Source organism: Panulirus ornatus, chromosome 9, assembly GCF_036320965.1.
Source record: "Panulirus ornatus isolate Po-2019 chromosome 9, ASM3632096v1, whole genome shotgun sequence".
Classification (NCBI taxonomy): domain Eukaryota; kingdom Metazoa; phylum Arthropoda; class Malacostraca; order Decapoda; family Palinuridae; genus Panulirus; species Panulirus ornatus.
In genome coordinates this window covers 5,436,315-5,462,585 of record NC_092232.1, presented here as the reverse complement: position 1 = coordinate 5,462,585, position 26,271 = coordinate 5,436,315, and the positions used below count along the sequence as shown (strand labels likewise).

The following is a 26,271-nucleotide window of genomic DNA, read 5'->3' as shown; positions in this document are numbered from 1 at the left end:
GCTCCGAAATCCATACTAAACGCTGAATGGCTCTATGTTCACTTCAGACAGACAAACAAACGAGAGTGTACACCAGTTTCCAGACGATAGAATACATCTTATCAACATAACGGTATTTTTTTTTTTTTTTTTTTTTTTTTTTATACTTTGTCGCTGTCTCCCGCGTTTGCGAGGTAGCGCAAGGAAACAGACGAAAGAAATGGCCCAACCCCCCCCCCCCCATACACATGTACATACACACGTCCAGACACGCAAATATACATACCTACACAGCTTTCCATGGTTTACCCCAGACGCTTCACATGCCTTGCTTCAATCCACTGACAGCACGTCAACCCCTGTATACCACATGACTCCAATTCACTCTATTTCTTGCCCTCCTTTCACCCTCCTGCATGTTCAGGCCCCGATCACACAAAATCTTTTTCACTCCATCTTTCCACCTCCAATTTGGTCTCCCTCTTCTCCTCGTTCCCTCCACCTCCGACACATATATCCTCTTGGTCAATCTCTCCTCACTCATTCTCTCCATGTGCCCAAACCATTTCAAAACACCCTCTTCTGCTCTCTCGACCACGCTCTTTTTATTTCCACACATCTCTCTTACCCTTACGTTACTTACTCGATCAAACCACCTCACACCACACATTGTCCTCAAACATCTCATTTCCAGCACATCCATCCTCCTGCGCACATCTCTATCCATAGCCCACGCCTCGCAACCATACAGCATTGTTGGAACCACTATTCCCTCAAACATACCCATTTTTGCTTTCCGAGATAATGTTCTCGACTTCCACACATTTTTCAAGGCTCCCAAAATTTTCGCCCCCTCCCCCACCCTATGATCCACTTCCGCTTCCATGGTTCCATCCGCTGACAGATCCACTCCCAGATATCTAAAACACTTCACTTCCTCCAGTTTTTCTCCATTCAAACTCACCTCCCAATTGACTTGACCCTCACCCCTACTGTACCTAATAACCTTGCTCTTATTCACATTTACTCTCAACTTTCTTCTTCCACACACTTTACCAAACTCAGTCACCAGCTTCTGCAGTTTCTCACATGAATCAGCCACCAGCGCTGTATCATCAGCGAACAACAATTGACTCACTTCCCAAGCTCTCTCATCCCCAACAGACTTCATACTTGCCCCTCTTTCCAGGACTCTTGCATTTACCTCCTTTACAACCCCATCCATAAACAAATTAAACAACCATGGAGACATCACACACCCCTGCCGCAAACCTACATTCACTGAGAACCAATCACTTTCCTCTCTTCCTACACGTACACATGCCTTACATCCTCGATAAAAACTTTTCACTGCTTCTAACAACTTGCCTCCCACACCATATATTCTTAATACCTTCCACAGAGCATCTCTATCAACTCTATCATATGCCTTCTCCAGATCCATAAATGCTACATACAAATCCATTTGCTTTTCTAAGTATTTCTCACATACATTCTTCAAAGCAAACACCTGATCCACACATCCTCTACCACTTCTGAAACCGCACTGCTCTTCCCCAATCTGATGCTCTGTACATGCCTTCATGTTGGACATAACGGTATATGTCAGGTATTTAGTTGTTGTGGAAACTCCAGCTTGATGTGCAGCGTTGCTTGTTGACATACGACCCGACACCGACGCCAGGCGCTGTTGAAACGAGGAAAACTGGACGGCAGAAATGGGACTCGTTGTTAGCATTAACGAAGGTTCCCTTAGGAGGAGGAAGGTTAAAGACCAGTTACTCACAGTAGATGTAGATGCTAGTGTGAGGGTTGACGACAGGAGCTTGCGGGTACTCCTCGAACAGACCTTCAGGGGTTTGTTGCTATCGCCACTCAGACCTCAGTGGCAGAACAGGTGCCACCGCTCTTGGCTGAGCTACCCCGTCTTATGCCAGCACCAAAGGATGTTACCTTCCTTCTTATCTAGGTGGAACAACGTACAGTAGTCCACTCAGCAGTAGAAACTCATGTTCTGCCATGTTCTGCGTCAGACATTTTGTTCCATGGGTATGAAAAACTAGAACAGTAGTGCTAAAACTGGCACAAAAAAAAGTGTTTCAGCAATTGCTGCTGCTTTTTGTACACTCAACATTAAGTGGCTTTGGCTGTTAGGAAAAAAAAAGTTCATTAACAAAGGTTAGCAGACGTACTTTTCTCAGGAAGCTGGAGCCTTCATCTGGAAGTTGGAAGCTCTCCATGTGGAAGGTTGAACCTCCATATGGAAGCTGAAGCCTTCATCTGGAAGTTGGAAGCTCTCCATGTGGAAGGTGGAACCTCTATATGAAAGCTGAAGCCTCCATCTGGAAGTTGGAAGCTCTCCATCTGGAAGGTGGAGCCTCCATATGGAAGCTGGAACCTCCATCTGGAAGCTGGAACCTTTCATTGACAGTTGGTACCTTTGTCTAGAAGCTCTGACCTTTGCAGGTGTGGAGCACCTGCTGGAATGCAGGCTCCTCTGTGTGTGTATGACAATGAAGAGCTGAAAGGAAACATTGGATGACCCCTGGTATTATAGTTCTTGCCGGAAAGTTGTGAAATGAATTTCTTTTGTGCTTCGTGAGACTGTATCACAGACGGTGGTCAGGTTTTGTGCTGCCACAGAACTTAATCTCAAGACAGCGGTCAGGTGGTGTGGTGCCTCAGAACTTACCTCAGACGGATGTCAAGTTTTATGCTGCCCCAGAACTTGCCCCGAGACAGCACTCAAGTTCCGTGGAGCCTCAGAACTTACCTCAGACGTCGTTCAAGCTCTGTGCTGCCTCAAAACTCACCTCAGACGTTAGTCAAGCTCTGTGCTGCCTCAGAACGTACCTCAGACGTCGGTCAAGCTCTCTGCTGCCTTGGAACTTACCTCAGACGTCGGTCAGGCTGTGTGCCGCCTCAGAACTCACCTCAGACAGCGGTCAAGTCTTAAACCTTACGGTTGCAGAGGCAGGTATACCCACAGGAGCGGTGGCTGGGTGTGAAGAGCAGGAGCGAGGACAGAGGAACGGGAGCGTACGCTTGAAGAAGACGGACACACAGCCCAAGCTTAATTATTTGTCCCGGGCATCTGACCTGCACGTGGAGGCTGTCGTGTGTAACTGGAGACGAGGTCTTGTCTCTGCTGGATGCGGGGCGGTAAAGATACAAATCAAGAATTGTTCCTGAGGCTGGCCTACAGGTGTCAATGGGTCTCAGATGTATGGACATCAAATCAAGTTCGGAATTAACTGATTCGTTAAAAGCTACAAGACCCGGATGCGACAGGCGCTCGAGTTTCTGTATATAACAGATATAGAATTGTCTTATGTTGCAGTGGTACCCTCATACCTAGGTCTGTTATTCTCTCCATGTTCATTTGTCTTCCTTACATTTCCACCATGTTCACTTATCTCCCGTACGTTTCCTTTCTAACGGAAATTGATCGTCAAAGTACATTTAAGGAATTTATTTAACCATAATTGGGCCTCCGTGGTAAGGCAGTTAGCGTTGCTGACCCGTAACACATTCACGAGTCACCCGGGGTCAAGCCTGCATAGGTTATAATCCTGGACGCGACAGTCGGTCTGCAGTCAACCTAGCTCTTCATCCTCTTCCAGGGACTGGTCAGTAAAGTGGGTACCTAGCATGGTTTTGGATATATATATATATATATATATATATATATATATATATATATATATATATATATATATATATATATACGCGTTACGTATGTGTAAATGAATAGATAAATAGAACGGTGAATTGAATTTAGTGTGTGTGGGTTTGTGTGTGTGTGTGTGTGTGTGTGTGTGTGTGTGTGTGTGTGTGTGTGTGTGTGTGCGCGCGCGCGCGCGTGTGTGTAGCGTTAATGAGATGGCCTTGATTAGAGCATTCAGTTACCTGTGCTGTCTCAGTTAACGTAGAAAAAAAATGACATGGAATCCATTCTCTCCGGTCTTAATCATGTAGTCCCACAGTACCTGGCTTTCACTGATATATAATATTACATTTTATTTTAAAAACGCATGAATTTGCAGAATATAATTTTCACACCGTTGAAATTATATTGCAAAGACACTTTTAAGTGGCGTGAAATATATTCAAAGGTCCGTATTAAAGCTAGGAGGCCAGTAAAATATATTTCAAGTTATGAATCAAAGTTATGAGGCCGTTCGTCTTTTTTTCGGTGAGTTTCGATATAATCATACAACACTGTATCATAGCTTCACCAGCTGGGAGGAGGAGAAGTCTTGGCATATGTATTATTCATCAGGTGTGCACCAGAGTTTGCCACCACGTCAACCATTTGCTTCCAGCTTGAGGCGGCTTTGCCAGACGAGTGTGGCCTCAAGTGATGGGTGGTGATGACTGTGCCCAGTGGGAAGCTTGTATAAAGAGACGAGTGTTTTGGAATTAAGGTAAAATGGAACCTGTGCTTGGAAACTTATTTAAAAGAGACGAATGTTTTGGAATTAAAGTAAAATGGAACCTGTGACTTGGGGGAAGGGTCGGTTCCGATGATAAGTTGATTTGTGGTGTTATCCGTTGGTGATAACGAGGGATGAGTCTTGACGGTGTGTGTGTGTGGGGCGCGCGGTGGCGGCTGCCGCCGCTGGTGGCGTTTTCCTACACCTGAAGAAACACACTCCCCTCCCCGGAATTGCTGCTGGCGAGTCTGACCTTTCACTTTTGCATTGATCGGAGGGCGTCCGTGACAGCCTTGGCTGTGCGGACGATATTATTCATAACTGAGTGGAATCGAAGCTTCACGCCCGGACGACAAACCGCAGAACGAAGCTTTCCGGACGGGCGGGGAGGCTGTAGGGCTGAGCGTGGCGAAGGGTTAGTTTAAAGGCGGCTGGGTCCAGGATGTCTCGACATCCCCCCTCCTCGATCTCGGCGGCCAGACCTCACACTGGGATCATCAGGGGGGGTTCATGGCCCCCGGGAAAGCCGTCGGACAAGCCCCATAGGCTTTTAGTCTCACCAGTAACCTAGACTCGGACATCTGAGGAACCAGCACACGCTCCTCTTCCTCTTCGAATCGAGCCGCCGAGCTTCATATATTGGAAGGTGTAACGGCAGACAACTCCAGGCGAAAAAAAAAAGGTGGAATTAAATATGTTTTATGCTGTGTCCTGCTCGTCGCTGTGCTCAGACAATGGCCAGGTCTTGCGTCGTCATGACTTGCGTCTCATGCAGCCATCAGTGCACGTCCGTAGTGCACCCTTCCTGCAGTGGAATTGAGAGGAGTAAGGAAAATGGTGTGTCGTAGTTACTGTGTAGCTGAATGTGAGTGAGGAATTATTTTTGTTATAAAAGAGAGAGAGAGAGAGAGAGAGAGAGAGAGAGAGAGAGAGAGAGAGAGAGAGAGAGAGAGAGAGAGAGAGAGAGAGAGATGAGTGGTAATAGTTACACAGGGAAAGGCATCCTAACCATGAAGATATACATGTTATGGCTCATTGGTGGTGCGACTGTAAACAAGGAAGTTGTAGGATGATTTTGTGTGTGTGTGTGTGTGTGTGTGTGTGTGTGTGTGGTGAGCGTGGAGTAGGCGCGTGGCCTTGTGTGAGTGTGGTAACCCTGGCTTCAAGCGTCATGTCCTCCACACCTGGTCGGCCGCTGGCAGGGTTGTGCGTCAGGTCGATGTGACGCTCACTTGGCTGGTCGGTCGCAGGAGTTGCGCGTCAGGCCTGTGAGACGCTTGCATAGCTGATTGGACGCTTGCAGGGCTCCTCGCCTATGGCTGCTTACCTGGTCGGTCGGTCGCTGGCAGGAGCAGAGTTGTTCGCTAGTTCTACCTAACGCTTATTCAGTTGGACGATCTCAGGCATGGTTGGTCGTTTACCAGGCCTATGGGTCGCCTGCTTGCATATTTTGCTTTTCCTTGTTTATAGATATGAGGCGGGCAGTCAGAGCTTGTTCCACTTGCGTTTCGTTAGCTGATTTTATTTTACGACTACAAGTTAGAAATATGAGATTTTTTTTCTTATGTCAACCGAGACGGCACGGGCAGCACTGCCTTAAATCAAGCTCATCTGTATAATGCACACCCTTTTTGCCTGTCTCCTACATGCTCTTCTTATTACTACATCTCTTTCTTACCGTGTCATTCCTCTTTGCTGAACCCTCCTCGCCCAACATATTGTCCTCAAACATTTCATTTGCAACCCATTCACCTTCCTCCGTACTTTTTCTTCAGAGGCCCATGCCTCCTTCCACACAGCACCAACGGGACTACTGTATTATCAGACATACACATCTTTGCACTCACAGGCTGTGAACTCTCTTTCCACATATTATTCAGCGCGCTCAGGATCTTCAACCCTTCACAGCCGTATGGTTTATTCAGCTCCCATGGTTCCATTCGCTGACATGTCCACTCCCATTTATTTAAACCATTTCACCTTCTCAAAGATCTGAACATTGAAACTCAAACTCCAGATGATATGCCTCTCCACTGCTTAACCTAATAACCTTGTTTTTATTCACATTTTCCCTCAACTCTCTCCTTTCACAAACTCTCTCAAATTCAGAAACCTACTTCTACAGTTTTTCATTGAATATGCCACCAGCGCCGTGTCATCAGCAAACAGTAACTTCCCCTTCACCGATGTTCCCATATGTTATCATGTTTTTCCCTCTCTGTTAACCCCTGTCTAAAATATTTTCGTATTCTCCTGTATTCTTCTTAAACTTTAACGATACTCGTTCATCCACATCTCATTTACTATCTTTTTTTGCCCGTGCACATTACCCTCGACCTCCAGCCGCTTTTTCTTGTACTTCTCCCAATCACTTGCACTGCTTCCCCGCAATTATCGCCCGTTGACCCCTTCTCTTTCTTTTGCAACTTATTTTCCTCATCCCATCACTCACCACTCTTTCTCACCAGCCCACCTCCCACATTCCGCATGCCAAACACTTTTCTCACCTGTGTTAACATTATTTCCCTAAATATCTCCCATTCCTCACCCACCTTCCTAGCTTCATGAACTCTCATCTTTTGCCATTTTACTCTCAGTCTCATGTCATCTCTTCGTACAGGCCTCTTTTTTTTTAAGCTCGTCCACTTTCATCGCCGTCTTTCCACTCATTGTCATGTCCTCTTTCCCTAAAGACTTTACAGACCCTCACCCTCGCCTGCACCAAGTAATGATCATACATTTCATCTGTTGTCCCTCTCACTACATTTCACATGTAAGTCTCATTTGCACGCTTGTCAGTTAGTGCATAATCCAGTGGTGCCTCCCTTTCCATTTTCCCTACTCACCCTCGTATTATACTCATGTATGTCCCCCCTTTTTAAACCGGGTATTCCAAACCACCAGCTCTTTTTCGTTTCTCTTCACCCATGACCCCATGATACCCAATATGTATTGGATGTGAAGACCTTGAATATTTCCTATCCTGTAGACTTGAATATTGTTCAAATACTTGCCAACGGACAGTTTGTCTCCTTTACTGTTGCCCTGATATGAGAATTTGGCGACAGTTTAGGGACGATGTTTCAGGGCCCGCTCCATAGTCCCTCTCACGCACACATTCCCACAGCTTATTACCACCTAAACAGTATTACCACCTTACGTTTCCTCGGCTTGCATTTCATGAGCCATGTATCAGACCAGTTTTGGAGCCCTTTATACGTATGTATGTATGTATGTATATGTGCCTGACTGCTTCTTCCGCCGAAGCGAGACAGCGTCAGGAACAAACGAGTAACGGCCTCATTTTGCGCACCGTCATATATCTCATATCCACATATCAGAAAAGCTATATATATATATATATATATATATATATATATATATATATATATATATATATATATATATATGTGTGTGTGTGTGTGTGTGTGTGTGTGTGTGTCATTAATACCTGATATATGATATACATTTTTTTTACGAGTGAAATGAAATGCATAGATTTTGGAACGAATGTCATCCATCACAGACCAGTGGAGATCCTGACATTTCACATGGTAGACAGAGTGAGTGTGGCCATTATTTATTTTTTGGGGGGATGTGGTGGGGTTTCATTATAGGATAACTTTATGGTGTAGAAAAAAGAAAGGTAATTTTCAATTTTTTGGCACATCTAGCCTGACCTATGTTGACCCTATCCCTACTGAGGTATTGTGACCTGCCAGGTGGAAGGAACCCTCAAGGCCTGAGTGAGAGGGACCCTCCGGGCTTAAGTAACCTGCCGGGTGCAAGGGGGCCTTCGGGTGAAGGAACCCGATGGGTGAAGAGAAATTCTCTGGGGCAAGATAACCTGTCGGGTTGACAGATCCCTCCGGGCTGTATTATCAAAGAAACGTGCCTGGTGGAATGGTCTCTCCGAGCCCAGCTGACCTCAGGGTAGAAAGACATCCTCAGTGAGAGAGAGAAAAAAGAATGCCGGGTTGAAAGACCCTTCCAGTCCAAAATAACCTTGCAGGTGGTAAGACGTCTCCGGGGCAGAGTCACTCGCTAGTTGGAAAGATTCTCTCGGGGCAAAGTAGGGGTGCTACAAGGGCCGGGGGGGGGGGGGGTGATGACGATGGAGAAGGTAACTAGGATTCTCTTCTTCAAATCTTATATGTGACTCAGTGTCGGCTAACGACTCTTGAGAATTGACGCCATTTAACGAGACGCACCGGGTTGAAATTTCAACTTAGTGAGGGATGAGATTGCTCGCCCGGAATTTTTCTTTTTTCGGGGGGGAAAAAAAGGTGTTGGCAGCCGTTCATGTCGTCCTTCGTCGGTATCGGTGCCCCCAGGATGTGCGCTTTGGCCGGTCAGTTGGTCTGTCGCTGGCAGGGATCTCTCCCCCACCCCCAGGACATACGTTACAGCTGTTCATTTGGTCCCTCGCTGGTAGTCGTCTGCCCCCAGACGTGAGGGCCGTTCAGCTGGGCCCTCGTCGCTTGCAGTGGACTCTCTCTCTCTCTCTCTCTCTCTCTCTCTCTCTCCACCGTGACGGACGCTCATCTGGTCTGCCCATCTGTGTATGTTGTCCTCAGTGTCTGTGTGTGGCTCTCAGTCACACTTAGGTTGAAGCTGGGAACACCACCAGGTTGACGGCCTAGCACAACGGTGGGCTCTGGTGGGTGAGTCTTAGTGTTGTATAGTGTGTGGTGCGGGAGAGGAGGGTACGTTGATGTTTCCTGTATTAGCGAGGAGTTGATGGCTCCTCACGTGTGGGTTGTGAGGAAGCGAGCGGACGGACATGTGCATCAGGTGGTGCTGACACCACCAGCGGGCGGGCGACGCAGATCAGAGCACCTGGGTCATCGCTGGTGGTGCGCTGGGTGTGTTTATTAACCGGGGACACCACACCTGTTGAGGTGCATCGTCCACCTCTACCGTAGGATTTGGCGTGTGGCCGGGCAGGAGAGGGTGGTGATGTTGGTGGTGGTGGTGGTGGTGCAGGACGAGCCGGATTGCTGCTGGGGTTATATCGTAATCCCCAGGAGCACGGCTGTGCGACCCTTGGCGTGATCTTTGATGGGGGCCATAGACCGCCGTGAATACCAGCACGTCATACCCAGTCATACCCAAGGAGGGCCCTCGACCGTCTTCCTTTAAAGCGGGTAGAACGCAAGCTTTGGGATCGATCGAGGTCGTCTGTGGAGGGAATTCCCTGCCATTTGTCGCCTGTTGCTGGAGATCTGTCGTTCGATTTCATGTCATAATCGAGTAATGTTACTCTGGTGAATGTAGGTCTGTGCGACGGTTGTCTACAGTCCTAGATTGTCAGGAAGTTCGCTACAGAACAACACTGTCACTGAGAGACATGAACACTAAGGTCTCCCCGTAGTGTGATTGGGGTTGTCAGTGTGCGTGTGTGGTAATGTGTAGGGGAGGGAGGATAACGGGCCTGCGTGAGTATCCTGTTGCGTTTCGAGGAGCCTCACCTCAACACGTTTGGCAGAGGGAGGGAGTCACCGCAGCTGACATTGGGTTGCGTGTTTCCCGGCCGTTCCTATGGAAGGCCTGACGCAACGGCCATGGGATGCGCTCCCACTTATGTTGACGAGAAATTACCCATAGATTCAGACTGGTGTCGCATCACAGGGCTGGTCTGCTCGGCTCTTTTGGAGTCATCGTGACTTGTGACGCGACAACGGTGTCGACATACAAGCAAATCCTTGTCACTGGCGGTAAGAGAGAGAGAGAGAGAGAGAGAGAGAGAGAGAGGACTTGCATCCTGCCTCCGTCACTTGAGGCCATCTGTACTTTCTTAGTTAAGTGTCTGACTGCCAGTGAAATGTGAGCAAGATATTAACATCACTGGAGCAGTGGTCCTTTGCGCTGCCGATTCTCCATTTTTATTATGTTTTGACGATCGTGAACATTACTCGCAGCCAGCCACCTACCTACCTAGGTGCACGCGCTAGTCAGTGACTAACGGTTGAATCGGTGGATGACCTGTGTTATGAAGACAGACGTGGAGGCTGATATTTTCCACTCGTGGATGACAGTAGCTGGGGATCGAACGAGTCTGGCTACGAGTTTAGAAGTGTGCCGCAAGATCCTCGAGCCCGAGTCTCGTGGTTTCCGGTCCCAGGCGACAGACCCGGATGGTGGACAGATACCAGTCATGTCCCCGGGTCACTGGTGTCGGCGAGACACACATAAGCTGCCGATAGTGTTATCAGAGGAGTGTGGTGTGAGGCTCTCGTGGCCTCGCACGCTCGATGTACATATTTTCGTTTATTCTCGTAGACCTTAGGCAACAGTGAGGTTAGGTGTAGGCGAGGGTGTAGTTCGTCGAGAGTTTGACAGGGGATTGTGTATTTGTCGCATTAGCAGGTCTAGTGGATTGATGCAGTGTGGGGGCTGGTGTGTTGTGTGTGGTGTTGGGGGGACGGGAGGCTGTGGAAGGTAAGTTGGTGGAGTGTGGCAGGAGTGGGTGGTCGTGGGTGTCTGGCAGAGGGCTTGGAGGCGGGAGGGCGGCCAGGGATGAGGGGGGAGGGATAGGTCGTGTGATTGAGGCGTCGGATGTGTCCGTAACTTTACCTCTCGCGGAGAGCGTTGTTCAGCCACGGAGGTATGAATGGTCGGCACGGAATGTCGTATATTCCCTCAGTATGGAGTAAGTCCTTACATAACACGAGGAAGATGGCGCCATGCCGGGTGTGTGGAGGTCCAGCCAGGTGTGTTGATGGTTGGCGGCGTGTGTGTGTGTGTGTGTGTGTGAGTGTGAGGGGAGGGTCGGCTGACGTACACTCATCAGGGTAGGTAGGAACCGGGGTGTCGAGGCTAGCAACCAGGGCAGATAGTACCCGACTGGTCCGCCCGGCCGCCCCTCACGAGGGCTCTTTGCTGTCACTGCCCCTCCGTGTATTTTGACCCTCGCCGCCCACGCTGTTGTCAAGATTAGTTTCCCCCCCCCCACACTTTTTATTTCCCCCCAGTGATATTTATCTGGGTACGAACTTCCCCTCCCCCCCACACACCCTTCCCTCCCTCAGCCACCGATGCCAGACCAGCCACTTCGGGGGGTCGCCTTACCATACTTCATCCGCTGATGATAATGATTTCCACCCATCCACCCCGGGGTCGTTATGTGCCATGCTGCGGATGAGATAAAATGAGAGGACTGGATGTATACATAGTGTTAGATTTTGGTAGTTGAGAACGGGAGCGCAACCCGCCCTGTACCAGGTGTGGGTTAGGTAACGTAGCCACGTGGGCTCTGTGTGTGTGTGTGTGTCCTTGCATGGCCCCCGTTACTAGGTACGTTACTAGGTCTGGCGCGTCTGTAAGGATGGTCGGGTCGACATTCTAGTATTGCTGAGGATAGCTTAGCGTGTGTTAGTGTTGTTACTGGGGATAGCATGGTGTATTGTATCGTTGAGGAGGATAGTTAAGCGTATTTTAGTGCTGCTGATGGTAGTTAAGCGTATGTTGTTGTTCATGAGGATATCCTTTAGTATATACGAGGATAGTTGGTAAAGAATGGGAGAATGAGGATAGTTGGTACTTTTGAAGATAATGAGGTTGGTAAAGAGGAGAAGTATAAGGATTGTTGGTTAAAGTGTGGTTATTGAGGATAGCTGGTTAAGATAAGACTAATGAGGATGGCTGCTTAAGATGAGGACAATGAGGATAGCTGGTTAAGATGAGACTAATGAGGATGGCTGCTTAAGGTGAGGACAATGAGGATAGCTGGTTAAGATGAGACTAATGAGGATGGCTGCTTAAGGTGAGGACAATGAGGATAGCTGGTTAAGATGAGACTCATGAGGATGGCTGCTTAAGGTGAGGACAATGAGGATAGCTGGTTAAGATGAGACTCATGAGGATGGCTGCTTAAGGTGAGGACAATGAGGATAGTTGGTTAAGATGAGACTCATGAGGATGGCTGCTTAAGGTGAGGACAATGAGGATAGTTGGTTAAGATGAGACTAATGAGGATGGCTGCTTAAGATGAGGACAGTGAGGATAGTTGTTAAAGATTAGGGTACTGTTTCTTAGTTGGTAGAGATGAGGATGGATCGAAGTGAAGTTCCTCACTGAGAACAGTTTACTTTTAAAAGTTTTGATAAGTATAAGTGTGTGTGTGTGTGTGTGTGTGTGTGTGTGTGTGTGTGGTGGAGTGGATGAATGACATGTGAGTGAGGTTGATGTTGGCCGGGTGTGGAGGGGTGGCCGGCTCCAGCTGTGCCGCGTGTGAAGTAAAGCCCAGTTAGTCATGTTTATGGCCACGCCATGACGTCACGCCCGGGGAAATTCATGTCCCTCGACGTCCCTCAGCTTGTGGCCAACTCTTATCCGGGTGGCCATCCTCTCAGCCTGATGGCCAGCTGTCAGCCTGGTGGTCAACTCTTAACCTGGTGGCCAGCTTCGTAGTCCTGTGGCCAGCTCTCAGCCTGTGGTAGCCCTCAGCTTGTGGCCAACTCTCATCCTGGTGGCCAGCCTCTCAGCCTGTGGCTAGCCCTTATTCTGCGGCCAGTCTTCAGTCTGTGGCCGCCATCAGCTTGTGGCCAGTTCGTAGGCAGTGGCCAAACCCTCCGTTTATGGTCAGCCCACCGCCTCTGGCCAGTCCTCAGCCTGTGGCTTCCCCTTAGCCCATGGCCACCTCCTTGTCTGTCGCTTCCCCACAGCCTGTTGCCTTACCTTATCCTGTTCCTGACTCTTAACCTGTAGCCACCCTTCGGCTTGTGGCCGCCCCATAGCATGTGTCTTCCTTTAAGCCTGTGGCCGCCTCTTATCCTGTGGCGGCTCCCTAGCTTGTGACCGTTCCTTAGACAGTGGCCACCCCCGGCTTATGGCCGCCTCCCAGTCTGTGGCCATCCCTGAGCCTGTGGCCGCCCCCTAGCCTGTGGCTTGCCCCTGCCTGTGGCCGCCTCTGCTAACGGCAGTCGTCTATCCCTGGTTATGGCTTTCCAGGTGAGGTCCCTGGCCGTGGTAGTGCCGCGGGCCCCGTATAGCTCCCCCTTGCCTTTCACTCCTCCTCTCACCTTGTGCTTTACGCTCGCCTCTTGTCACTGGTGCCGCTCTCCCTCATCACTCACTCCCCCGTCCTTCCTTCCCTGCCTCACAACTCTTGCTTGCTCGTTCCTCCTCTCCCTGGGTGCCTTCCTCTTCCCTTCTGTCGTATGCTCCCTCTTCCTTCCTCTGTCCCTTCCTGCACCCTCGACTGGCGGTGTTGCTCACTGGAGTGGAAGACCTCTTACCGGGTGGCAGTTGTAGCGTGAGAAAGGCTGGTGTGGGCGGCCGCCTCTGAATGGTCCGTCACACCATAGCTCATATGATGGCGTAAACTCCTTTATTCCTTAAGGACATTAATTGGCCATTTCAGTGACTCGCCTGGGCAGTGGTCCGTGGCTGTGTTGCCTCCTGTGATTCCCCTCTTTAAAAGCTGTATTTACGAGTGGTTTCGTGACTGGTTCGCCAGCAGGGGATTCGTAATTGTGTAGTGGTGTAATTTTCTGTAAGAGTGAGGCAGTTGCACTGCCCGGCGTTGTGGCGTGTGACTGCTTAAGGTGAGGCCAGTGTCGGTTGGTGACAGTGGCAGCCGCAGGGGCATGTTGGTCACTCATGGGTGGCGAGGCGAGGAGAGGCATCGCACCTGCTTGTGAGGTGCAGCAGCAGCAGCTCACCTCACCTCACGGGACATCACAGTTAGGATGAGTCCACACTACCAGAGGCTCAGTGATGGCCCCTTGCCACAAACACTTTGCGTCAATACCCACCATCAAGCCCTCATCCTCTCCAGCTGTCGCAGCGTTCAGTCTCCGTGAGGAAGCGGTACTTCCGTAATTCAAATGGAATCATTTATTTTGAGAGAGAGAGAGAGAGAGAGAGAGAGAGAGAGAGAGAGAGAGAGAGAGAGACGTTTGACTCTGTATCCTGTATGTGTTTCACTCTTCCTGGTTGAGATCTTCTGTCAAGGTTTTTGTAAGAGGAACGGGGCCGCAACTTCGTTATACGAGAGCATCTCTGGACACTAAATACCCTTGCCACCCAAACGCAGAAGGTTCCCCATTCGTGCTAGCGTCAGTCCTAACAGGTTTGGTCTTAAGTACGGTAATGAGGTAGTTATGCTTCACTGGACGCTGGAACGGCCAACCTCGTAACTTGTGCTGAGGTGGTACCCCGAGGCGCGACACAAAGCCTTGGACAAGTGTATTACGCGTCGGTGCCTTTCACCGTTAGAGGTGGGCACTGGGGCACTGTTGAGGGGCGCCAGCCTTACCCCAGCCCCCACTGTGCCTGGTGTGCATGGCTCTGACGTAACCACTTACTGCCCGACGCGTCATGTGAAGGCGCTCGCCCTCAAGTACAGTTGACTGAAGCGCTTATTTATGGCAAGGCCTCTGAGGTCTTACTTCATTGCGTGAACTAAATGTTTCCTTTTTATTCATTTTCATCATTTATCATTATCTTCTTTATAGTTTTTGACCCGTACTGAAAATTAGTGGTGTCTGTGAATTAGATAAAGAATTCTGTTTCTTAGAAGTTTAAGTTTTCCCCTTTTTTTTATATACGAGTTGATTAACGTTTTGTGTTTTGATAAGTTCATTGCGCCAGGCATAAGAAGCTGCAGCACTAAATGTGCTTCCCGACGCTCGCTGGCTTGATTTTCCCTCGGCCAGCCGGGAAGTGTCTCACGGCCAACGAGGCAAGCCTGGGCGCCGCAGAGGCCAAGTTAGTATCAGGAAGCGCCCGGCCGGTCATTCACATCGTGTCCACTGTGGAAGCTCTAGTGATCATCGCCACTTCGGTGTTCTCCTTATGGACAAGACCAGTTCTTGCGTCCCCACTGTGTGTACTGGTGAGGTTACGGGTCTTGGTGCCGCCTCTTGTAGCGCCACGAGCGACGCAAGACGTGCATCAAGAGGTTCCCTCGGTGTCCGCTCGGGAATTCGACTTAATGGTTGAATTGCGTTTTACTATGAGTGGACGATGGTTTTGAGTGGGGTCGTAGCGGGAACGCACGCAAGAGCTGATCGCCAAGGATCACGCGGCTTGGGAACACGGCCGGGAAGTTGGCCAGAGGTTCTTCCGGAGTGCGTGCTGAGGTTGGCAGGACAGGTGAGCGAGGCGGGGGCGGGCCGGCGATATGGCGTGACTGATGGTCCGAACCTGAAGGATTTCTTCCCGGGTTTCCTGGAGCTTCGCTTGTATATCTCCCTCCCTCCCACCGACGCACCGTCACTGTATTGCTTGCCCGGCTGTCATTCCACCACCGCCCCTGTGGTTGGTGTGGTCTGCAGAGGTAGCCACTCCAGCAGGATTTCTTGTGTCTTGTACAGTTTCCTAGAAGGGCTGCGGCGTCTGGCAGTCTCTTGACTTGCTTGTTGTTGTTCTTGGCGTGGGCGGGTTATTGCATTTGCTTCGTTAACATTTCAGTCCCCGTGTGTGTGTGTGTGTGTGTGTGTGTGTGTGGCGTTCGTCCCGGGAGTTGCTGTTTCATGGAGAGCCTATCTATTCGAGATGTTGCCTTGGGGGAGGAGGGGATTAGTTCCATGATTTGCTATTTCATGGACCGTGTGTTTTGATTCGTCATTTCTTGGCATTTGTTTTTGGGCGGGGGAGGAGCGGGAGGGGCTTGTAGTTTATTCGAGGAATAAACCAGGGAATAAACTGGTTTTTGGAACAGCTTGCTCGATAACGTTGTCCTCATGTTTAGTTCATTCTGTGACAGTTTATTCCAGGAGTTGATGTTGTCCTCATGTTTAGTTTATTTTGTGACAGTTTATTCCAATAGTTGATGTATCGTGAACAGTTTATCCCGTGTGATATTTAAGATTTCTTTTTCCGTGGCCTTTTTTTCCCTGTGTGATTCCTTAATTGTTTGTTTTACGAGTTAATTTGCTTCATTTTACCGTAGCAAATGTTTCTTAGAAAATCATTGTGATATATTAATTCACAGAAAATTCATTCCTGTGTTTGAAAGTTTATTGGAAGTCCTGTATTTTCAGAGACAGCTTAATCTTTTCATTTTTCGTTCTTCATATTTTTCAACACAAGGACTGAAGGCGTAAACAACGAAGGAAAGCACGTTTACAGCCGGTTTAGCAAGTGAGACGCATTCGGAGGATGCAGCCTACACGGAAACTCGCGTGGAAAGTTATATGGAGAGTTAGGAGTGGATTCCAAGTTATAACCTGAGCAGGAGTGACAGAATGGAGAGGCATTTGACAAGAGCGTTCGGTTGTTTACTGAAGACTCGCCATTAAGAAACGAACAGTTGAAGGTCTCAGATGATGCGGGGGAAGTGTTCCTTGCTTACACGGACAGTTTGACACGTTTACCCACAGTATTCTATAAGCCTCAGAACCGTAGTGATTTACAGTGATTTACACTGGTGTTTACAAAATATATTAAGACACTTCCTTGGCAGTCACATGGAAATCCAGTCCCGAACTTCGTCCTTTTAACTTCCAGTGTACTGCCCCAAAAGGGTGGGAACGGGCGAATGACAGCGGCGTGGCTGAGAGGTTCCCGGAAGTGGCTTGGGGCGGGAGGGGGAAGGAGTCGACCAGCTGTGCAGAAGGAGAATTCTCCTGGCTTCCTTCACAAGGTGGAGCCCGCTGGTGTGCAGACACCGGTGCCGCCCAGGACCATACAAATGATGTGTTGGATCTGATATTCACAGATGCTGGTGCCGTTACATGTATCAGTAACTCCGCCACACTGTACTTTGGTTACTGCGTTACCAATCAACGGAAGCAGAGGGGGGGGGGGGGGGAACTACAGTAGCACAACACACGCTACAAAGAGGGAGTAGATGGGCCAGATTTTACGTCGGGGGAAGCCTACATGGTGAACATAATAGACGATGAACTCTCCTCCGTACAGTTGACAGAAAAGCTCCTAGACCACAGAACCTGTGGAAGAATGTCTGGAGAGGGTAACAGTCGGGGGGAAAGCATTCCAAGCATGAATGAGACACGGAATAGTGAGAAGGAAATGGGGAAGGTGTGGAATGGGACGAGCTTGCAGCACTCACTCACTCACACCACCACCACCACAGGGAGCTAAAACGAGTAGAGCACCACAGAAGACAGAGCCCATGTTGCTAAGGATGACGGAAGCAGTTGACTGTGGTCCCAACATGGAGAGAGAGAGAGAGAGAGAGAGAGAGAGAGAGTCACTGATGATATGAAAAAAGAAGAAATTACCTTTCACAATTACCTTTGGCTTGTAATTGTAAGGAGGCGAGCGAAGTATGAAGAAAGGCAATGAACTGGTTTTCATCAAGGTACACAAAGTTGCCCAAAATGTAAGCGACCCGTAATGAAACAGTGATGCTCAATGTGTAGTCGAGCTCAGAACCTTCGACGTGGTTTTGCGGAAGGATTCGATGTGAGCGCAGGAGCGGTTGATATATCGTACACTCCTGCCCATGCTATGGAGGGCGGCGCGAGAGAGGAGGATGCCAAATGTAGAAAACAAACCCAGGGTCTGGCTGGGCCTCTGTGATTGAATTAGACCTAGTGAGAAAAATGTTAAGTGGGATCCCGGGCGGCAAATGAATGAGGACTGAGACAGAAGCGATCACCTCACTGTATTCATGATCAGTTAACGTCAGAATTGATTTTTTCTTTTTGTCCATGACGTTGTTAAATCCTGTTTGCATGCATGTTATAACGAACTGTGGCACGTGACGTGGTGTTCTTATTGACGTCATAACTTAACACCCCCCCCCCTTCCGGATTCATCGGATTTGTGAATGGGAGTTCGGGCAACTCCCAGGCGTCAGCTTCCACTGAATAGCTCTTGTGCCGATAATCAGAAACAGATACCCCCCCCCCCCCCTCTCTCTCTCTCTCTCTCTCTCTCTCTCTCTCTCTCTCTCTCTCTCTCTCTCTCTCTCTCTCTCTCGTGGTAGTCTGGGACAGGACTTTTGATGCTAAACACCACCCCTTGCCACTCCTCTCTGATACAGTAATTAACCTTGTCTACAGTATTGTAGTCTCAGAAAAAAAAGTTTAGATGTATTCTGTATTGGTGTGCTTCATGCAGTAAGAAATGCAGCTTATGTTTTTAATTTCATCAGTCAGAATAGATCAACAGTTTCCGGATAGAAGAGGAAAATACCCTCCAGAATTAGGTATGATGTCCATATTCCAAGTTTTGGGCGTGTGTTGTAGCAGTCAGATGTACATGGTACGTACAGTGACGTGGCACGTTTGTGGTGTAATGTTCCACCTAATCGCTTACACATCCCTAGTGTGTGTGTTGCAGCAGAAACTCATGGATTCTACTGTCTTGAAATCACACAGCGAACAATCGTCGACCCCACACCAGAGGGTTGTTTGACGTCCTTAACGATTGTAGCATTAACTTAGAAGCGACCATATGGATAGGTGTCACTGTTCCTCAGTGGATTAATGCCAAATGATTGTTGAACTGCCTCTGGTATTGTCTATATTATACTGCCGGCGGGTGGTGTATACGTACGGCGTGTCAGTGTGTGGCAGTTCTGATGAAAAGGAGGGAGTCAGAAGCCATTACTAATTCACAGTAAGGAGATTATCGCCCGGAGCTGGGGTGGAGCACCGAGCTTGTGGCGGCAGACACACTCACACCTGCCGCTCCACGACTCCGCCATCCGGCCTCTGCTGCAGGACACACCCACGCAGGGTATCCTGTGGCACAGGATTCCTGGGAGGGAGGAAGGGAGGGAAGCGGGTGTCCTCCTCGCTGGGGAGTTGCAATGTCTCGTCAGGGAATGTAAGATGGTTCGTGTCGAAGCACATGCGTTCGCAGTGTTTGCGAGGGGAGAGGGACGTGCAGTTCAGGGATTGGTTATGGGAGTAGGAGGGAGCGAGGACCAGTTATATAAATAGTAAGGACGGAGGTGTGTGGGGGGGGGGTTGTTAGTGGATTGATGCTGATGAAAGAACTGGGAGATGGATATTGATGAGACAAGTGGAGGTTGGATGGAGAAGTTGATGAATATATGATGGTCATGTCGCTTGTCTGGTGGCATCAACCACTCATCATCGCCAGGTTTGAGGTGTTTCAGTCAGCACATTTCCTTGACCTGTTTACTTTTACAGCACGATTTCTGAAGAACCTCTTTTGAATGTTTGTCCTCAGATCACTGAAGGTCTTCTGCAGGTTTTTGAATGTCCTCTCCTTAAACTTTCCTCGTGTGTTCCCGATCTGCTTAAGATGTCGCTTCTTTTAATGTTACTCAGGAAGTCCTATCGTAAACATGAGAGAGGGAGAGAGAGCCAGCATTATGACTGTTGGTCAGCATTAAGGAAGGTTATCTCACGTGTATGAGGAAGGGAGTCGTGTACACAATTCATAATGAATTATTACTGCTGTATATAATGATCATTATTTCTGTGAAATGAAACTAGATTACTTACACATATAGTGGTTCAAGATGTACGTACTTCTAAGACCAAAACATACAGTATGGTTCAAGATGTACGTACTTCTAAGACCAAAGAAAAGAAGATTGTTATACCATACGTAACGTTGAGGTGGTTGATCGTGGCTCTCCATCCCTCCTCCCGGTCGTCCGCCCTTCGCCTGGTGTCCTGCCTGTAATGTGGGAGCGACATCGCAGTTTCCTTCCATGTACGGTGTGTGGACACCATCCCGCGGGGTTGTGTTATAGCCACCGCCTGTCAACAGGCGGTCAGTGTGTATCTTTTGTTTCGAGTATGGAGGTGGATCAGATTATTGAACCTCGGCCAGACGTACTTGTTTATATCAATGGCACACATGCTTCCCAAGACAGCCGTTAACAAGGTCCTCAGAGCGAAATATCGTGTGGTCCGGGTAAGGAACCTCCTCGCGCAATTCTGAATATCTGCTGGGCTTCCTTATAGTTTTTGTGTGTTTATGAGTGCGCGTAATGCCCGTGTCATCGGCCACGCAGCCCGACAAGGCCTCCTCCTCCTCCTCCTCCTCCTCCTCCTCCGACCCCGACGAGTTTTTGTAGTGCTTTATCAGCAGGATTATCGACAGATGTAGAGGTGTACCCACCTTACCCATCAGAAGATGGGAACTTAGAAGATGTAGGAGTGTAGCGGGTGAGGTTATGCTAGTTACATCCCAGGAACATACCATTATTAGGGACATCCTAGGAACATACCATTATTAGGGACATCCTAGGAACATACCATTATTAGGGACATCCTAGGAACATACCATTATTAGGGACATCCTAGGAACATACCATTATTAGGGACATCCTAGGAACATACCATTATTAGGGACATCCTAGGAACATACCATTATTAGGGACATCATAGGAACATACCATTATTAAGGACGAGAGATTATAGGATTTTGTCCATAACACAGTGATTATCACCACAGGCAGGGGCTAATGGGCTGGGTTGGGTCTGTGTAGTTTCCATCCGTCCCCGGATCCTCAAACAAGCTTGGACTGGTCGTTATAGGGAATTTGCCGCAAGGATAAACTCAATCATGAATCTGTCTTTCATTATTTTCCCCCCCCCCTTAAAGTCTGCGTGAATGGATATTTCTCTAACGGGCGTGGACTGATTTCATTCAAACTCTGCACAAGGGAAGGTATTGTCGGATAATCCCACACGGCATGGCTACGTGGTAGACTGATATGTGTGTCGCAAAAACAGTCACTTGTACGTGACGTATGGGTCCTTGGTCATCACCAAGGCCAGACATGTTTAGGGTGGCATTCGAGAGGTTGGGTTCCAGGAGATCAGAGCACATCATCTGGAGTCCCTTCCACATCGCGTTGTGATGTGCGACCTGATCCAGTGTACAACCAGCCGATGGTCTAGTTCAATCGATAGGGGGTCATTGGGTTGTGTAATTGACGACGACACGTTGTTAAATGTGTCGAGACTTCATCTTATCATTCCCTCGTGGAATTCAAAGAGTTTTCTCAGTGCTGGTGTCTCTCTCGCTCGCTCGTCTCTTATTATCTTACGTGACCGCGAGTGAGTCAGCGTGGTATCTGGAGTTTGGCTTCGTGCCCGGGACGTGCTTCACCCGTGAACATCTATGGCATCGAGGTGACCCCCGACACAAGGGGGTTATGAAAGCAATGCGGAGTTATGCTGGCATTAGGTCATTCACAGCTGTATTATGTCCTGGCTCGCAAGTTGTAGTTTCACTAACTGCAATACAGAGAAGTTCAGAGCAAGTTGGCCCACAAGTTCCAGTTTCCCCCAAGCGCAGCATAGAGAAGTTCAAAGCAAGTTTTACTTTTTTTATGTTGTGTGTGTATGTTTCAGTTGTAGTGTTGATTGTAAAGATCATGACGTGAAGTTTCTGTAAGTTTGGGGAAAAATAGGGGACTTTCAAGCGTAACGCGGTTTTTAATCAGCATATGAACAGCCATAGTTGTTTTCCATTGTTCATTTGGCATGAGTTGCTACACAGTTGACGGACGGGAGTCTGTTGCCCTCGAGGGGTTGGCTGTAGGAGCGGTTGACCCGACGTGCCGTGCAGCACCAGGAGGCCTGCACGGTACCAGCAGTAACTCACTCCCTCATCACCATCTTGTGGTACTCCTCCTCCCTCCCCTCTGGTACTTCTCACCCCTCCTCCCTCCTTCCCCTCTGGTCCTCAGCACTCGGCTCCTTCCACACTCCACCTCTTCCCCTCTGGTCTTCAGCACTCGGCTCCTTCCACACTCCACCTCTTCCCCTCCCTCCCTCCCGCCCTCCTTCCATCACCTGCTCATAATCCCAGGCCGTTCGCACCTTGTGCCTCGAAAAACCCTGGTTCCATAGGTGTGACTTTCTACCTCGCCTGGGCTTCACCGGACCTGAGCTCCCTCCCACTTCCATCCACATGTGGGAGGGAGTCGGCTTAATAGCTCCTCACAAAGCCTTGCCCTCTCCTAAGCACGTTAATGTCATGGATACTAAATACGAACTCGGGGTGGAATCCTTAGCAGAACACCCACATTGCGATACACTTTTCGGGAAAAATACGTAATCCTGCTTCCCGCTAATACCACCTGTGTCTTAACTAGATACGTTCTACCCACGAATTCAAGACCCTATATATTTTTTTCCCCCCTTCCATCACATTGTGTTAAGTTACCACCATCGTCTTCCAGGCATCACCGTTCTTATATTCATAAGAACTATCCTCTCAGCCTCGTCTTGCTTATTATTCCACCTGCGTCAGTTGGGTTCAAGTCTCTCCCCCCCATCCTCTCTCTCTCTCTCTCTCTCTCTCTCTCTCTCTCTCTCTCTCTCTCTCTCTCTCTCTCTCTCTCTCTCTCTCTCTCTCCCACCACTGGGAAAGCAGCCTCCATCTGTGCACGTCTTACGTAGCCAGCTGTAGACGGTTTGGGCCCGTACTGCAGAAGATTGTTTCTTTTCCATGAGAAATCCCGTAGCAAGAGACCCACATCGGTGGCTGGGATATTACATGCCTTTTGTCTCAGCAGCGCCAAGATCTCTTGTTATTTGTGTCCATCCTCAGCCTGGGGATCGATCCCCCCCAGTCCTTCTGCAGGAGCGCAAGAATATTTGTAAAAGGTAGAAGCCTGTGACTGTCTGTGGTAGAGGTCTGTGACTGTCTGTGGTAGAGGTCTGTGGCTGTGTGGTAGAGGTCTATGACTGTCTGTGGTAGAGGTCTGTGGCTGTCTGTGGTAGAGGTCTGTGACTGTCTGTGGCTGTCTTTGGTAGAGGTCTGCGACTGTGTGGTAGAATCCTGTGACTGTCTATGGCTGTCTGTGGTAGAGGTCTGCGACTGTCTATGGTAGAGGTCTGTGGCTGTCAAGGTAGAGATCAGTGGCTGTTTGTAGTAGAAGTCTTTGGCTGTCTGTGGTAGAGGTCTGTGGTTATGGTAGAAGCCTGTGACTGTCTGTGGTAGAGGTCTGTGACTGTCTGTAGTTGAAGCCTGTGAGTGTCTGTGGTTGAAGGCTGTGACGGTCTGTGTTTGAGGTGTGACTGTTTGTAGCAGAAGTCTTTGATTGTATGTGGTAGACGTCTGTGACTGACTGTAGTAGAAGAAGGTGAATGTCTCTTGTATCAAATCGCTCTTGTATTCAGCTCAGGATCCTTCTGTTCGCTCCAGTATTTTCCATGTTCGTTTACCGCATTGAAAAGTACGGCCTCGAATTCTGCACGAAGGGGTGCACTGAAGGTGCATGTGGATCTGAATTTCCTTTGACTGATTGTGATTGACACAAGGTTTAGAAATGTCTGAGGAATGCGGGAATATATCTTGGTTTTTGTCCCCTATGTGGTTTCCAAATAACAAGTTGAAATTACTGATTCGTGGCTAGTGTTCGTAGTTTTTTGTTTGCCACTTACCATTTCTTTACCAGATGTGTCCTCCACTCCCTGTATGTCCCCGGCTATGTATCCCTGTTGCGGAAGTCGTGTCATGCACACGACAGAGGCTCCGACAAAACCCGCCCTCCTCCTCCTAGTCCTCCTCCTCCTCCCCCCAACACGTAGGACGCTGCACGTCTCGTTCGTTGTTAATAGTGGGCGTTAAACAAGCACTCTCCAGAAATGAACCAGATATTTTCCCCCGTGTCCCCGTACGCCAGTTTTAATGGGAGCACCGCAAGAAACAAAGTGTTTGCACGGTGAGACATGACTGCCTACATTCAGCCAAAAAGACATGATTAGAAGGAGATGAAGGGGTTTAATATGGTGAAAAGAAGCAGAGGAGGTTGATTGGTGGGGGTGAGAGGCGGACGTGAGAGCAACCGTAGTGGGGTGAGGCTTAGCCTGAACTGGGAGAGTGTGGTTATTGGCAGGGCGCAGACCTTGGAGGGATTGGTGGTGGATTTTGGGTGTGTGTGTGGGGGGGTGCTTCTTTCAGGTCTCCCAAGGGTCACAAACTGACTTATTCTCATCTGTGGGCCGTCTGTTTATTAATCTGTATATCCTTTTCTACATCTCTAAACATGTATTGGTATCTGTACATCTTCATCTGTGTCTCTATCTGTCAATATTTTTGTCTTAACTCTCTAACTAGTTTGTTTTTAGATAGCTTCGACATCCGAGAATAGGGTCTTTTCCTAGAGGTACCTTGCGCGCGCGGGGGGAGGTGGTGCCATTTCATGTTTGACGAGGTGGCGACGGAATGGATGAAGGCAGCAAGTATGAATATGTGCATGTGTATATATATATATATATATATATATATATATATATATATATATATATATAGATATATATGTATGTCTGTGTATGTATATTTACGTATACGTTGAAGTGTATTGATATGTATATGTGAGTGTGTGGGCGTTTATGTATATACATATGTATGTGGGTGGTTTGGGCCATTCTTTCGTCTGTTTCCTTGCGCTGCTTCGCTAACGCAAGTGACAGTGACTAAGTATAATGAATAAATGAATATATGAATATATATATTTAATCACATAAAACCCCCTCAACAGCCAGGGTTCGAACCCAGGACACCTTTTGTGTGGAAGGCGGGGACGCTAATTGCTAGGCTACGATCGCCCCTATAGGGATATGATAATTAGATTACAAACAATCGAATTACCCTTCGTCTCACATCCGTGAGCAACGGGGTCTACACCAGTCAAATCCCATCAGGCTCACATTACCAGCAGGGAATGACTTAGGGGTAAAGTGTGAGATTGTGAGGGCGAGGGCAAAGGTGGGATGGCACTTATGTAGAAGGAGGTTTGGAAATGTGTGAAAGAGTATAAGGAAGTGAATTACGGACTGCTCTGGGTCAAAAGTGAAAGTTGATTACGAGAGGTGGGTGATTGTTAGTGCTTATGCAAATGGTATCGAGAGGAGTAAAGAAATGAGGCGAGGATTTTGGGAGGAGTTGAGTTAGTGCATAAGCAATTTTGGTGTGAGGGAATCAGGTAATAGTGATGGGTGATTTGAATACAGGAATGGGTGATATGGTAGTTCAGGTTATAATGGGCTCGGCGGGGGGGGGGGGGGTTACCTAATGTTTTGAACAAAAATGATAAACAGCTTATGGAGTTGTATGCTGGTGAGCGGAAATACCTGGTTTAAAACATACAGGGGTATACATGGGTGAGTGGGGTTGATGGTTTGTGGGTATTATTGGATTATGTACTAATTGATAGGCGTACTGAACGCAATGAATGTAAATGGGCCGAGAGGGGCAGCTGGCTGGCTGTGTGATCACATTTTGGTGTAGACGAGGGTGAAAGTTTGTACTGGCTTTAGGAAAAGGGGTAGTGATATGGGTAGGAAGGGGATGGTAAAAGTGAGTGAACTTAGTCTTGCGTGAGGAGACACCAGGAGAGGCTTAGGTGAAGGTGTGTGTGTGTGTGTGTGTGTGTGTGTGTGTGTGTGTGTGTGTATGTGTGTGTGTGGTGTGTGTGTGTGTGTGTGTGTGTGTGTGTGTTACGTCATCCGCCATAAACACGTATCATATATATACTGTAGCATGACTAATGACACTGATGCAGTTGATGAGACCATTGTGGTGCGGCCTCTTGAAGAGCGCAGACGGCGGGGTTGAGCCAGTGTGAGCTGCTCTTGATGTTTACATCCCGGTAGGCTTGTGTAGCTGGGACAAGGGCGGCCCTGATGCCTCCTGATTGAACCCTTTACGCGGCAGCCAGGCGAGGTGTGCATAGGTAGCAGGCTCTGGTGTACGCTGACGGCGAGGCTGCTCCGACATGGTCATTACCGGCCGGGTGTGAAGCCTGCTTAGCGACGATAATTGGTGGCGTGCAGCTGGGAGGGCGGGGTGCTGACGCTGCCGTGCTGGCAGGGAGGAGACAGACACAGGGCAGGGAGGGAAGGAGAGGTGGTGGAGGGGAGGGAGGATGGGAGGAGAAGGCCCGGAAAAGTGTGTTTGGTTCAGTGAATGTGCGTGTTAATGTGAGGCTGAAACT

General features: G+C 48.7%; 1 protein-coding gene across 13 annotated transcripts in view; it reads left to right on the top strand.

The window, feature by feature from the left end:
- Window positions 1-26,271, top strand: part of pum (pumilio) — a 522,382-nt gene that overhangs the window by 75,088 nt on the left and 421,023 nt on the right. The window lies entirely within an intron of this gene.